At 43.9% G+C, this 16,575-nt stretch overlaps 1 protein-coding gene across 1 annotated transcript in view; it reads right to left on the bottom strand.

The window, feature by feature from the left end:
- The window catches only part of LOC120932974 (pyroglutamylated RF-amide peptide receptor-like), a 148,307-nt gene that overhangs the window by 90,494 nt on the left and 41,238 nt on the right, over positions 1 to 16,575 (bottom strand). The gene's annotated exons all lie outside the window — the stretch shown is intronic.

Below are 16,575 nucleotides of genomic sequence, written 5' to 3'. Positions count from 1 at the left end.
GGAACTGAAAAAGGGGTCCGCACCTCCGGTGTTAGCGGAACCAAAGATTGTACGTGCTTCTTACCACCTGCAAAAGATGACACCGGCGGATGATGTTGAGGCGTACATGGCGACTTTCGAGAGAGTCGCTGACCGCGAAGGATGGCCAAAAGAGCAGTGGGCGGGACTATTGGCCCCATTCCTAACAGGAGAACCCCAAAAGGCCTATTTTGACCTAGAACCAGATAAGGCCCAGGACTATGAGACTCTAAAGACAGAAATACTCGCACGCTTGGGTGTCACCATGGCAGTCCGGGTCCAGCGCGTGCATCAGTGGTCCTATTTCAGCAACAAGCCACCCCGGTCACAAATGTTTGACCTGGTCCACCTCACCAGGAAGTGGTTGCAGCCAGAGACTCTGACCAGCCCTCAGATTGTGGAGCGTGTGGTAATGGACCGGTACCTGCGTGCGCTCCCTGCTACCCTGAGAAAGTGGGTCGGACAGGGGGACCCCAACACTGCAGCCCAAATGGTGGACCTAGTGGAGAGGTACAGTGCTACCGAGGACTTAATAAACCCACCCACGCCCCACTTCGGAGTGTCTCGGGGTGCAAGATCTCCCAACGGTTCGGGTAAGACTGTTCCGGGGTTCAAGAGTTTGGGGAGAGTGGATAAGACTGTTGTTACAGCAGATGAGACTGTAGGTCCTAGACCTGGAGACTGGCCAAAAAAGCCAGGAAGGTTTTTGGGACCGGTAAGAGGACTGGGGGTAGGGCAAATACGGTGTTTTCGTTGCCATGCATTAGGTCATATTGCTGCAAACTGCCCTCTAAATGATGAACCTATGCAATGTGATTATGTTGATAGGGTAAGACGCCTTTCTCTGTTTGCACAGGTCGCATGTGTTGCGACAGGTCAGCGTCGCCTGGAAAAACAAATGTGCGTTATTTCAGTAGATGGCAAGCCTCTTACAGCCCTGCTAGACTCTGGTAGTGTGGTGACCTTAGTCAGGAGTGCGTGTGTAGACCCCGCAAAACTACACCCCAGTTGTATTGGGGTAATATGCATCCATGGGGACACTCGGGACTACCAGACAGCGGTGGTTGAGGTTGATACCCCCTGGGGCTGTGTAACACATTCAGTGGGGGTGGTACCTTCACTGCTCCATGAAGCCTTAGTGGGAAGGGACTTTCCTCATTTTTGGAAGTTATGGGAGAGTGAAGGGAGGCCCGTAGATAGCGCTCCCCCTCCTGGGGAAACTCGAGAACTCTCACCAGACCCGTTTTGCCAAAGGGAAGGGCATGCTGTTGGTGGGATCGAGGAGGCCGGAGATCCTCCACCATTCCCTGCCATGGCTGGGGAACCGGAGGACTTAGAAGCTAGCACCCAGCCTGAGGGTAACGAACAGGAAACCTCGCCTGACCCTGACATGGAGAGTAGCCAAAATGTGGTACCCGACTTGGAGGTCAGGAGGGAGGATTTCTGTACCGAGCAGCTGCGAGAGCCCACCCTCATGAATGCCAGGGAAAATGTTAAGGTGTTGGATGGGGAACCGGTGGATCCTAATTGGGTGGTGTCCTTTCCCTACATGGCAATTAAAAACCATTTGTTATATCGGGTGATAAAACATGGAGAGGAAGAGGTAGAACAGCTACTGGTTCCCAAACCCTTTCGCAGGGTGGTGCTAGACCTGGCTCATGGTCACGTAATGGGGGGACATCTCGGGGTCGAAAAAACCAGGGAGAGAATCACCCAAAGATTCTTCTGGCCCGGTTTGCATGCAGAGGTCAAGGAGTACTGTGAATCGTGCCCCGAGTGCCAAATGTCAGCACCATCGCCCCATTTTCGCAGCCCCCTTGTTCCTCTACCAATAATTGAGGTCCCCTTTGAAAGGATTGGCATGGACCTGGTGTGGCCGGTCGTGAAATCTGCCCGAGGTCACCAGCATATTCTGGTGATCCTGGACTATGCGACTCGCTATCCTGAGGCCATACCCTTGCGTAACACCTCCGCCAAGGTTATTGCCAAGGAATTAGTCCAGGTGTTTAGTCGAGTAGGGATCCCAAAAGAGATCTTGACCGATCAAGGCACCCCTTTTATGTCAAGGGTTACCAAGGAATTGTGTAGATTGTACAAAATCTCCCATCTCCGTACTTCTGTCTACCACCCCCAGACAGATGGTCTGGTCGAAAGGTTTAATAAAACCTTGAAGAGTATGTTGAAAAAGGTGGTCGACAAGGATGGGAGAGACTGGGATTTTTTGCTACCATATCTCATGTTTGCCATACGAGAGGTTCCACAGGCCTCCACAGGCTATTCCCCCTTTGAGCTCTTGTATGGTAGGCATCCCAGGGGCCTGCTAGATATTGCTAAAGAAACGTGGGAAGGAGAGGTCAGCCCATATAGGAGCATCATAGAGCATGTCTCCTTGGTGCAGGACCGAATCGCAGCCGTTCTGCCCCTAGTACGGGAACATATGGAGCGAGCCCAGGAGGCCCAAAGGAGGGTCTATAACCGGGGTGCCAAGGTCCGTACTTTCAACCCGGGGGACAGAGTGTTGGTACTGGTTCCCACGGTAGAAAGCAAGTTTTTAGCCAAGTGGCAGGGTCCCTTTGAGGTTGTCCAAAGGGTGGGGGAGGTAAACTACAAAGTCTACCAGCCAGGGAAAAGGAAACCACACCAAATTTACCATGTAAATCTCTTAAAGCCCTGGAAGGACCGAGAGACTTTACTGGCCACGTCCCCACTTCCAACAGACCGGATACCCGTGATACCTGACGTTCCCATCACGGATTCCCTGTCTGTAGCACAGCAAAGTGACGTTAGGGCATTCGTGCAGAAAAATAGAGACTTTTTCTCCCCCTTACCCGGACTGACCAACACGATCCAACATGACATAGTGACGGAACCAGGGGTTCGGGTAAATGTAAAACCATATAGAATTCCAGAGGCCCGGCGAGAGGCAGTTGCGGAAGAAATAAAAAATATGTTAGAGTTGGATGTGATCGAGGAGTCTCACAGTGAGTGGTCAAGTCCCATAGTGCTGGTCCCAAAACCTGATGGCAGTATTAGGTTTTGTAATGATTTTAGAAAACTTAACAGTGTGTCCAAATTTGACGCCTACCCGATGCCCCGGGTCGACGAACTTGTGGACAGGTTGGGACAGGCTCGCTACATAACGACCCTAGACCTAACGAAAGGTTATTGGCAGATACCGCTTACTGAATCGGCCAAGGAGAAGACTGCCTTTTCCACTCCTGAGGGCTCGTTTCAGTATAAGCGGATGCCGTTTGGTCTGCACGGAGCCCCTGCATCATTTCAGCGAATGATGGACAAAATTTTGAGACCACATCGCTCGTATGCAGCGGCGTACTTGGACGATGTGGTCATCCACAGCCCAGATTGGGAATCGCACCTGCTCCGTGTACAAGCGGTCGTAGATTCCCTTAGGGAAGCACATCTCACGGCCAATCCAAAGAAATGTGCCATAGGCCTGGAGGAGGCCAAATACCTTGGGTACATTATTGGCCGGGGAATGGTCAAGCCGCAGACCAATAAGATTGAGGCAATTCAAAAATGGCCCCAACCAGTCAATAAAAAACAAGTGAGGGCCTTCCTGGGCATTACGGGGTATTACAGGCGTTTTATACCCAATTTTGCCACCATTGCCGCCCCCTTGACCGATCTAACGAAGGGTAAGGGGTCGGTCATGGTCAAATGGAACCCCGAAGCCGAGGGGGCATTTCAGAAGTTAAAACAGGCTCTTTGTATGGTACCCGTACTAGTAACCCCGGATTTTAGCCAGGAGTTTGTTATACAGACGGATGCCTCTGAGGTGGGACTAGGGGCCGTACTGTCACAGATCAGGGATGGTGAGGAGCACCCAGTGGTATACCTGAGCAGGAAGCTGAACAAGCACGAGAAAAATTATGCCATCGTAGAAAAGGAGTGTCTCGCCATTAAGTGGGCCTTAGACTCCCTGAGGTATTACCTACTGGGGAGGTCATTTAAGCTGGTCACAGACCATGCTCCCCTGAAGTGGATGTGTGATAACAGGGAGAAAAATGCTCGTGTGACAAGGTGGTTCCTGGCTCTACAGCCTTTTAAATTTGCGGTGGAGCACAGGCCAGGGAAGCTCCAAAATAATGCAGATGCCCTCTCCCGTGTGCACTGTATGGTTGGGTCAAGTGCTCAGCCGCAGGGGCTTGAGCAGAGGGGGAGGATATGTGACGCTATGCGAGGTGCGATACATGATCATAGGTACATTTCACCTCGCATACGTTCTATCATGAGAGACTGAACCGGAATCCATTCCGGGTTTTACAGCCTCTGTGCCTGGCTAGGATTCCGGTCCGGATGTTTGGGTCCACTGAAGTCCACAATCAGCTGGACTTTAAATGTCCAGGAAGAGAGCACAACAGGGCTCTGGCTTGAAACTCAGGAAGGGACCTGAGTGAGGGGAGCGCTGAGTGCTGGACTGAAAAGGTTTGCTTTACTGCATGTTTTGTGGGTGTCAGGGACTAGCCCCACACTGTATAGAGAGGAGATCCTGTTTGTTTAGTTTAGCGCCGGACGGCAAGGATTTAATTTATTGTTTTGTTTATTTTAATCTGCAAACCGTTTATAAATAAAATCTGGCATCCGCCAGACTTAAAAGAAAGTGCCTGCTTACAGACTGTGATTTCAGAAAAGGTGATCCCCACGAGCTAATCCCTCACAATATATATATATATATATATATATATATATATATATATATATACACAGTATTTTCCGGCGTATAAGACGACCCGGCGTATAAGACGACCCCCTAATTTTCCAGGAAAAATGTTGGTTTTGGGATATACCCACTGTATAAGACTACCCCCTTCTTACTGTCTTTCTGGAAGCTGAGGGGGAGCCAGAACCGCTGACAGAAACAGGCTTTTTCAAATCTCACTGTGCCATTACATTACATTCCTCACTGTGCCATTACATTACATGCCCAGACTGTGCCATTACATGCCCCCACATTGCCATTGTGCCATTACATGCCCCCACATTGCCACTGTGCCATTACATGCCCCCACATTGCCACTGTGCCATTACATGCCCCCACATTGCCACTGTGCCATTACATGCCCCCACATTGCCACTGTGCCATTACATGCCCCCACATTGCCATCACTTGCCCCCACTGTGCCTGTACTTGTTGCCCCCACCCCACCCCCCAGTGCAATAACACTCACTTTTTTCCCCCAGCGCTGACAGTCTCCCATGCTGCGATCGCGAGCGTGTATTGATTTCAAAGCCGCGCCTTCACTGCAGAGTGTTCTGTGATAGGAGGAACAAAAATCTTCCCAGCAGCGCCTCTGTTATGTTTTCCGCCTATCACGGACGTCTTCTCATCTCGTTCGAGGATGAGAAGGCATCTGTGATAGGAGGAACAAAGAACAGAGGCGCTGCTGGGAAGATTTTTGTTCCTCCTATCACAGAACACTCTGCAGTGAAGGCACGGCTTTGAAATCAATACACGCTCGCGATCGCAGCATGGGAGACTGTCAGCGCTGGGGAAAAAAGTGAGTACTGAGACTGTACCCGGCGTATAAGACGACCCCCGACTTTGGATGCATTTTTTTGCATCCAGAAAGTCGTCTTATACGCCGGAAAATACGGTATATATATATATCCTGAAATTGAAAAACCTGTTTCATTAGACATCACATGAACACACAAATATAGAAATCAAAATCTACAATACACAACACCACTTGCACATGCACATTTTGGAAAGTGTGGAATGAGGTTATGCATATATACTGACCTACAATATTCAATGACACGTGTGTGTAATTGAAGAACCTTTCTTCATGTGCATGAAAGTCATTATACACGACCCAGAACTGGCCTCTATCCTCCTTATTTGCAATCATTAGATGGACCCAGTATCCACATCTACTCCTTCTCCTCCTTTTCTCCACCTCTTTATTTAACACTGTGGCTGTAGCAGTAGGAACTGCGGCAATGATTAGGGGCAGAGGGGACAGCTAACCACCACAGTACAGAAAAAACAGGAAGTCAACAGGAAGATGGCACCTTTTAACCACTTGCCGACTGCTGCACGCCGATATACGTCAGCACAATGACAGCGGTGGGCAAATGGACATACCTGTACATCCCCTTTAAGAAGTCGCGTGGGGCGCTCTCCATGACTGTGCCCGCGGGCCCCGCAAACTCGATGTTCGCCGGCGGCCCGCGATCGTGTCACGGAGAGGCAGAACTGGGAGATGCCTATGTAAACAAGGCATTTTCCTGTTCTGTCTTGTGTCATCGGGAGCAGTGATCACTGTCATGTCACTTGTAGCCCATCCTCTCACAGTTAGAATCACTCCCTAGGACACACTTAACCCCTTCATCGCCCCCTAGTGTTAAACCCCTTCCCTGCCTGTGTCATTTACACAGTAATCAGTGCAGTTTTATAGCACTGATCGCTGTGTAAATGACAATGGTCTCAAAATAGCGTCAACAGTGTCTGATGTGCCCGCCATAATGTCGCAGTTACGATAAAAATCGCAGATCGCCGCCATTACTAAAAAAAAAATATTTTTAAATGCCATAAATCTATCCCCTATTTTGTAGATGCTTCTTGCATTTTTTTTTTACCAAAAAAGTGTAGAAGAATACATATCGACCTAAACTGAGGATTTTTTTTTTATATATACATATTTTCGGGGGATATGTATTATAGCAAAAAGTCAAAAATATTCCTTTTTTTTTCAAAATTGTCGCTCTATTTTTATTTATAGCGCAAAAATCAAAACCGTAGAGGTGATCAAATACCACCAAAAGAAAGCTCTATTTGTGGAAAAAAAGGACGTCAATTTTGTTTGGGTATAACATCCGCACGACCGCACAATTGTCAGTTAAAGCGACGCAGTGCAGAATCGCAAAAAGTGCTCTGGTCAGGAAGGGGGTAAATTCTTCCGGGGCTGAAGCGGTTAATAATATCACTAATGATATGAGTATTCATTGGCCAGGGCAGAAATCGCAGCTTATTAAAATCATGTCAAAATTGCATTAAGTTTCACTGCAGCTGCACTTGAAAATCGCACTGAAAATTGGATCAAAATCGCACTGTATCTGTGTGAACCTAGCCTTAAACAAAAATACTACATAAGGGCATTAGCATATCATAGACCACTCATATTTGTCCTGCCAGACATTTGGATTATACAGTATATACTTTTTTGTAAACTTGTATCTACCTATTTAGGGACATATTTATTAAACTGGCTATTTATTGTTATTATGATTATACAGGATTTATAAAGCACCGACAGTTTGACAGCGCTGTACAAAATTGAGGTAGACAGTACAGTTATAATACAATTTAATGGAAGAGGGATCAATTGGCCCTGCTTGTTAGAGCTTACATTTACAGCCTATTAGTGGTCAACTATTTAGCCCAACTCCAATTTTTTTTCCCCTTAATTTGGGCAGAATGGGGAAGAGTTAGAAAATCTTTCAAGTTATAGATGTTTTCTATATTCCTGTTAAGGTTTCCTTCCATTTCCAGATCTGCCTAACAACGATCACCTAGACAGTAATTAAGAGTGCATTTCTCTAACCGCAATACAATACAGAAGTTTCCTTTTCTGCTTAAAGTGGTTGGAAAAGTAGAAGGTTTTCCCGCATTAGGTGAAAATACCTCCTGTGCACAGGATTCCCCCCTCATACCTACCTGATCTCGATCTCAATCTAGCACTGTGCCTGAAAGCAACAGCTCTCTCCACTCTCTCTCTCTCTCCTTACTAGACTTACTAGACTTGGCAGCAGCAGCAGCAGAAGTCATTGGCTCCTGCTGCTGTCAATCACAAAGCCACAATTTGTGTGTCCATGGGCTGTGTCTAAGTGGTTTGCTATGGAAGGACTCAGCGGAGAGGAGAGGGGGTGGCAGCCAGGAGCACCGGCAGGGGACCCTAGAAGAGGAGGATCAGATCTGCTCTATGCTCTATGCAAATTCATTGCAGTTCCCCAGCTACAGGTCCTCAATTGATTTATCATTTTTTTCTCGTTTAGCTCTAGAGGGTCAGCCCTTAAAAAGCCTAGGCCCGTCCAAATTGTTGTTGTAAATATTTAACTGTTTGTCTAACCTGACCCACTGGGGGATTAGCTCCTCAGCAAATGGACAGCTGTTAAATATACATAATATACCCACGTTACACTTTTAACAGGACAAATAGGATAATTCAACAGATGCTGGCAAAACAGGGAAAATACAACTCAACTAAAAGATATTTTGCAGCTTACAATTATGATTTAGTAAAACTGGAGAGTGCATAGAAACCAATCAGCTTCCCTTTCAGTTTCTTTTGGCAAAACTTTATTGAACAAGCTGATTGGCTACCATGCACAGCTGCACCAAATTTTACACTCTCCAATTTTAGTAAATCCACTCCTATGTCTCTGATTTAATTTTTCTATGGCATTGTGTCAAAGGGAGGAGGAGAGATGGCTAATTTTTCAGTTGTGTGTACATTGCCGGTTTAGCTATTGAGCCCTGTAAGCAACAGACTTTTTAGCCTCGGAAACCTGAAAGTTAAATTCTGGATATGCAAGTACTAAATATTTATATACAGAATTTCATATTCATCTAAATTGTTTTTATTTTATTTGTTAGTCATGGCCACAAAAAAAAAGCAATAAAATATATGTAAAACCACAATGTGTTCCCTTTAAGAAACAATGTTGTCTTTAAATCTCTGAAATACAGCTATTTGCTGCTTGTTCGATTCTGTTTATACATCTTGTCTCTTTCTTTATGTGAGATTTGCATCCATTGGTAGTATCTGTGAACTCCCTAACTCTATTAGCCTATGTCACCTCAGCGAGGAAGCTATTCTTTTGGCTGTGTGACCCCTCAAATAGATGAAAGTTTGTACCAATTGACCTAAATTCATTGTGTATCACCCTCCGAGCCTATGTGATTCTGCGCTTTTCATTCTATAACAGTGATTGCTTTCTGTACTTTGTAACAATGGCCCAAAAATTGTATTGTTTCTTTTATTTCTTAATGCTTACTTGTAGATAACAAACGATTGCTGCTATTATCTCTCCTGATTTATTCAAAAATAAATGTTAAGTGTGTTACTAGTGTATCGTGAACTACAATGAGCTCAAGTGGAACTTCACTCCCCCTATCAACATTGATTATGTTTAACCCTCATGCTGCAAGCATTAATAAATAGATAGAAAAGTATAAAATACATATTATTAACAATTGTTGACAACATTAGCAACGCTCAATCTGGGTGACACCAAATATCTATTAGAGGTGTATTTAATCCTCCGTGATCATTTTACAGAACACCATGTGAATAAAGTCTCTTTAATATGAAAGTATGTGGGCTCATTTTCCCCTCTCCTGAGGCTTAACACTCACCAGAGCTCTTTAATATATAGCCCTCTAATCACAGTGTCCTCTACAGATCACTAATAGGATGGTCCCTCCAAGGATCGCCGATCTGTAACCATTGTAAAGAAGGACCCCTCCAGGCAGTAACCAGGAGAGGCAAAGGCCCGGGCCTGCAGAGTGGCATTAACATGGTTATAGATCAGGGACCAGTGAATGTGGGTAGCCATCCTATCAGTGATCTGTAGAGGACACTGTGATTAGAGGGCTATAAATTAAGGAGCTCTGGTGAGTGTTAAACCTCAGGGTAGCAGGTCTCACGTGGTGTGGTGCTGATCTGTGATATATGGAACCTTTGAAAAGGAGCCTACAGACTTTCACATTAAAGAGACGGTCTTTATTCACATGATGGACTGTAATAAGATCACAGAGGATTAAGTGCACATCTAATAGATGGGGGGAGTCCGGCCTGACACTGAGGCGAGAGAAAGAGAGAGAGAGCGGAGATCCGGAGGAAAGGAGCTGATTGCTTGGTGAAGGGGGAATCACCTACCTGAGGGTTTCTATCCGGACGGGATATATACAGCCTGAAGCCAAGCGAGGACCTGCTGGGAGTGGAGCAACACATGACCGCTGGGATCTGTCATCACCTATCAGAGTGGATGTTCATGCCTTCATGACCTTGTCTAACAGGGGGTCCAACATTTCTGGTAAGGGTACTCACTTACCATTTTTTTCTGGTGTGATCGTGAGGAACAGTTGCGTCCAATCAACTCATAATCGAATTGGTGGTGGACTCCTTCCTTCACTTTATTCTAGTTTTCCTGATGTCACCATTTGAATTAGACACTTCAACATTATTATGTTTCTGACACTAATTGAATAATTATTCTGTGTGTTATACTGCCATTATCCCTTGAGAGGGGTATTGACCTTATTTATATATTTAATATATTCACACCCATTTTTGCAGTAATTTAAATTTGTGTTTAATTTATACTTATTTTGCACTAATTTCAAGTTGTGTAGATTTTTAGCGCTACCTATCCCCCCCTTTTTTCTACATCCAATAGATATTTGGTGTCACACAAATTGTGTTTATGTGTTTTTTGTGTTTGTTGTGTTTTTTTTAATTATTTATTTTATGTTTATAGTGGTTTCTTAAGTCATTGTCCGTTATAGGGGATACTTGTAATTGTGCACTAAGCTGAAGAGATCCTCCCATTGGGCAAAGCTTTTTTTTTTTAAAGATAAGAAAGTATATCATATTTACTTGTTATATTTCTTCAGTTACTTAATGGTTTCTTGCCTAAATAATTTCCTAGATCCAGAAGATGGTGCTGACTAGTTCAATCAACGATAAGGTTACATACTGAAGTTATATCTTATGCTCTACTAATCATCTCCAAAAAGTGTTGTATGTAATTAATTAACAGGTGCTGGTAGGATTTAGCCAGTCATCTCTGTGAGTAGGCGTGTGTGAGAGAATACACATTTTCCCATTGTTGGCTGGAAGATAAAATTATGATAAAGTATGCTAGCCGCTGGATTCGTCCCAAGAACATCCCCTCACCACCTGTTCCCCACTCTGACCTATATGCCAAGTAATTCCAAGTGCATGCTGTAGAATAATAACACACCTGCCAGGAGTCAACCAACTGTAAAGATGAATAATGTTTTGGTCTAAATATACCAGAAGATTTATTTAACCTAAAAGCTGATTATAGCAGTCCGTTGGCATTTATTAACGCTCACAACTTTTTTAAGGCAATACACAGGGAAACTTCAACTAGCAGGGGCCTAGTAAAGTATGCCCAGTAACTTGTACAAAAAGAAGAAGATGCCATTTATAATATACTGTACCACAAATCAGATTTATTGGCAGACAGGATAAGATAAATCTTTTGAAGTCTGGTTACATTTTTATTTTTCCCATCAAATACATTGTTTGTATACATCATCTCAGAAACCTTTTGTTGTCTTAAAAGGGAAAGCTATCCATGCATGTTTGAAGCTGGCGGGTAATGTCCAAAGCAATAACTGATGACTTTTATGTTTTGACAGACACTGTATGTACAGTCTTTGTACACATATACTATTGTCACGAATACCTATAAACTCATTAGAACATCCAATATCAAAGTTATGTTGGTTGTACTACAGTATCAGTGTAAATATGTCAAGTACGTGTTTTTTTTTTAATCGAGACTCTGGAGGGTTTAAAGAAGACTAATAGCTAGTGTACAAGCACATATGCCCAACAGTATATGTTGCACAATAGGATTCAATTCCAGATTCAAACATTGCATTGCACTTCTGTCAAACATGCTACACAAATTAACATCAAAGGTATTCTTTGATCTCTATCACTAGGGCTAGAACTAAATGTACAATTAAATAAACCCTATGCTGAAAGTAACATGGAGGCTGCCAGTGTTGACCAAACTCTAAAAAAAAGCTACTGAAAGGAAGAGAGGAAAGATCCCTGGTGCAATACATCCACTGAGTCCTATGGTGGTAGGAGGAAGACAACCTCAGCCTGGGCTCCCAACAGACCATGTCCCCAACATGTTTTATTATGCCCCTTGGAGCTCAGTCATGGGGATCTAAAAAAAAGAAAGGGGCGACGTTAATGGTGGTAAGGAGTATGGTCTATGTGGACAGGTTTACCCCGGAGTCCACATACTCCTTACCACCACCGACGTCATCCCATCCACACTGCGCTCCATGAGTGGTTTAATCGCTCTACTGTAGGGTAATCTTCCAGATCATGTTTGCAGACTGACAGCGCTCAGAGCCGGCAGTGAGGGGGACGGTCTTTACCCCGAATGCCTGCATCCTCAAATGTTTCTCTTTTAATCATCAACCATGTGAGTTGCTAAATGTTGTACCTTCATTAAATGTAACCATATTGCTACACTTAAGCCTCGTACACACGACCGAGGAACTCGACGGGCGAAACACATCATTTTCCTCGTCGAGTTCCTTGTTAGGCTGTCGAGGAACTCGACAAGGCAAGTTTCTCCATTCCCATCGGGGAAATAGAGAACTTGCTCTCTTTTTGGCTCGTCGAGTTTCTCGACAGTTTCCTTGATGAAAATGTACACACGACCGGTTTCCTCTGCAAAGAAATATCTCCCAGTAAGAAACTTGCTGGTTTTTGCGTGTGTACAAGGCATTAGAGGTGCCTCTCTTCTCTTTAACCTCCCTGGCGGTATGATTCTTTCAGAAAAAACATGCTGAAAGCGGTACCATTATTTGCAAGGAAATTTGGCGTTTTATATTGTAGGCCTGTAATTTTTAGAAATAACTCACTTAAATCTGACCAAACAAGATTCTAATAGGCATCCCGGGTATGACATTTTTTTAAAAACAAAATTATAAATTATAATATAATAAATAATTATAAATAATTATAACAAATAATAATATAATTATAATAAAAATTATTCAATAATGTAATCAAATTAAAATCACTGAAATTTGCTCAGTTGCAGAATTGTTGCTGTCATTATTTATTTTTTTTTATGACGAATTTCCCCACAAATCGCTATCGCACAATTCTGCAAGTGATTATAATTTATTATCGCTGTTTTTTAGCTGATCTAAAACTATTTTTGACATAAAGGGACACTTTTGGTTGCTATGGACAATCTACAGTTTGCAGGGAGAAAGAAACGTTTTTATTATATAAAATGACATGCATGACACAGGACAGACCACTAGGGACAGGGGGGGTGTGTTTTTTTTACATACAGTACTGTAATCTATAAGATTACAGTATACTGTATGTAAGGTGTTTGTTTACGTTTTTGAATTTGGCGCCGTTCTCCGTCCCCGTGCGTCGTAACGTCGCAGGGAACGGAGATCGGCGTCACACGGAGGCACTATGTGAATCGAGCGAGGTCCCGCTCGCTCACACAGCGCGGTGGCATCGCTGGATCCAGGGACAAGGTAAGTAAAAAGTGCCTGTGGATTCAGCGAGGCGAGCCGAGACTGACTCGGGGTTACCGATCGTAGCAGGAAAATCTAACCCCGAGTCAGTCTCGGGAACACCGCCAGGGAGGTTAATACTCTGTAGCTCCTGCTGGATTTTGCTTCTAATCCACTTGTGGAGGCTGCCATTTGTGGATGGACATTTTACATCACTGTAATCTTTTTATATGGACTTTAAACTGAAGGACTTATGAATAAATGGTTGTGGAACAAATCATTTGAGTTTCCATTATTTCTTAAGGGGGAATTTGCTTTGATATACAAGTGCTTTGGATTCCAAACATGTTTCTGGAACAAATTATGCTCGCAAACCAGGGTTTTACTGTAATAGAAAAAAAATTGCCAAATGCCAGGAAAACATGTATTAGCAGTGTAGCAAAGCAACATGAAAAAATCTCGATCCACTAAAGTCTTTGATGTCTGATACTGATTTATCATAGAGTAATTAGAAACAAGCCTGGGTGAGCAGCTGGAGGAAATGTAGCAGGGATAGTGGCATCAACCTAGAGTAGTGGTTAACTATTTAAAATCAATATGTTGCTGATGAGATGATTGTGAATATGTAGTTAAAACACTCTGGCCCGGATTCACAAAGCACTTACGCCGACGTATCTCGATATATGCTGCGTAAATGTAACTATGCACCGTCGTATCTGTGCGCCGTGCCCACAGAACTAGATACTTAGGATACACAGTAAAACATAAAAACTTTAAAACTAAAAGTCCAAAGTTCAATATAAAACTGTAGCAGCGCTACTTCCAGACAGGCGTCTGAAACACTTCTATATGCCCAAACGGATATAGGAAATCGAATGATAGTACAAATGGAAAGATATACAGAAAACAGTCCTTCAATCAGTGCTCCTTTCACCAGAGGGGGCGTTCACCACGTGGGGGGATATTAACTCCCCTTTTGGGGATGCACTCACCACAAATATGGAAATAAAGAGCCTGGAATATATGTCTGTGTATCTCCTGGACGCTGCACTCTCCACCAGCCAGTGTGTTTTATGTTCAATCAAACCACAACCACATATAATGGAAACTCATACAGTATAGTGTGATATTGTTTTTATAAAACAGGTTTATTGAGCCCCAAAACATCCCCTAATAAAATGTGCGTACCACAATGTAAAAAGTGACAAGCAAAAAATAGATAGATGATGACAGTACTGTGCCTGTAAGCCTCTCCTGGCCGGACAGTGAAGCTGCTGTAACTGAACTTCTTTCCTGTTCCCGGTCCCGGGGGCTGTACAAAGTGTTAAGTCAATGGATAACGGTGACGTGAGCACATCACTCCGCGCATGCGCACCAGCGACCGGAACCGTGACCAGTATCGAATGTTAGGGCGGAAATGAGCAGAGGCCACTGCCCTTCTACAGGCAGAACACTTCAGTCCATCCGATGAGAACGGTCTGATGGACCGTTGTCATCGGTTAACCGATGAAGCTGACCGATGGTCCGTCACGCCTACACACCATCGGTTAAAAAACTGATCGTGTCAGAACGCGGTGACGTAAAACACAACGACGTGCTGAAAAAAACGAAGTTCAATGCTTCCAAGCATGCGTCGACTTGATTCTGAGCATGCGTGGATTTTTAACCGATGGTTGTGCCTACTAATCGTTTTTTTTACCTATCAGTTAGGAATCCATTGGTTAAATTTAAAGCAAGTTGGCTTTTTTTTAACCGATGGTTAAATAACCTATGGGGCCCACACACGATCGGTTTTGACCGATGAAAATGGTCCATCAGACCGGTGTCCTCTGTTTAACGAGGTCTTAGCTTTTTAAAATAGCTACAGTCAATTTAAGAAACGGTTTTAGGATCAGGTTCCAGTAAGGGTTACGTTTTGGGGTTAGGGATTGCTTGGAGGGTAGGAATATTTTTCCATACTCTTACTTCACTCACTTATTTTCTGCAACAAGCACATTTAATGCCATGAACAACAGACAAAAGGAAGACCAGTGCACTTTTCATTTCTCTGCTTGAGACTGCAAGCTTTTAGAAATAAGATATCATCATAGTTAAGAAAATTGAATTACTCCCTTTTTACACTTTCTAACTGAAGTCCAGTTTATTTTTTATTCATTATTTTTGTCCTCTTTAATTCACCATTATTTTGCTCTACAGCTTTATAATGCAGCTGTATTATAACAATGATATGCACACTGCATGTGGTACACATCCATCTACATTTAAGGATGTAGCTCCCTCTAAAGTTTAAAGTGAATACAACACATGAGTCTGTTGATAGAAACTCTTTACAGTATATCAACTGTACAATTTCTGAAAAAGATTTTTTTTTAAACCTGTTTTATTCAAACACATTTTAGCTGTTTTTTTTTTTTTTTGGCATACAGCACAAAATGTATTAGGTATGTAAAATGGTGTGTATCCATCCCACCACCTGCAGTTGGCTGCTTCTGGTAAAAAAAAATCTTCCCTACACTGCCTCCCCAATAGCCACCAGATACTGACCTAAGCAGCTGTCCCCCACTGCTGTGAGTAGGTAACAGCAGCTGCTGCTACTGAGAAAAGTTGTGCTGCTCACCTACCCCCCTTTTCCCTCTCCACCATTAAGTGAGCTTGTATTACTAATGTTACAAAATGCATTGGGCCAGATTTACATAGGTTAGCGGATCTTTAGATCCGCGTAACCTATGTGATTTAAGATCCGCCGCCGCAAGTTTTTGAGGCAAGTGGGTAATTCACAAAGCACTTACCTCAAAACCTTCTGGCGGCGTATCGTAAATCCCCAGACGGAATTCAAATTCCGCGGCTAGGGGGAGTGTAGTATTTAGATCAGGCGCGTCCCAGCGCCGATTTAACTGCGCATGCGCCGTCCGCAAATTTTCCCGGCGTGCATTGCTCCCAATGACGTCGCTATAGACCCAGGGGTAACTATACGCCGGAAAAAGCCGAACGCAAACGACGTAAAAAAAAGCGCCAATCGGTCGTTCGTTTCGGAATCGACGTAACTGCTCATTAGCATAATCGTTGCGTAAAAGATAGGGAAGCGCCACCTAGCAGCCGGCCTGGAATTGCAGCCTAAGATCCAACGGTGTAACACAGTTACACCTGTCGGATCTTAGGGATATCTATGCGTAACTGATTCTATGAATCAGTTGCATAGATACGACCGGCACAACTCAGAGATACGACGGCGTATCAGGAGATACACTGTCGTATCTCTATGTGAATCTGGC

The sequence above is a fragment of the Rana temporaria genome, chromosome 3, assembly GCF_905171775.1.
Source record: "Rana temporaria chromosome 3, aRanTem1.1, whole genome shotgun sequence".
NCBI classification, from domain to species: Eukaryota; Metazoa; Chordata; class Amphibia; order Anura; family Ranidae; genus Rana; species Rana temporaria.
Note: the sequence above shows the minus strand (reverse complement) of the source record. Positions and strands in the feature narration are given on the sequence as shown.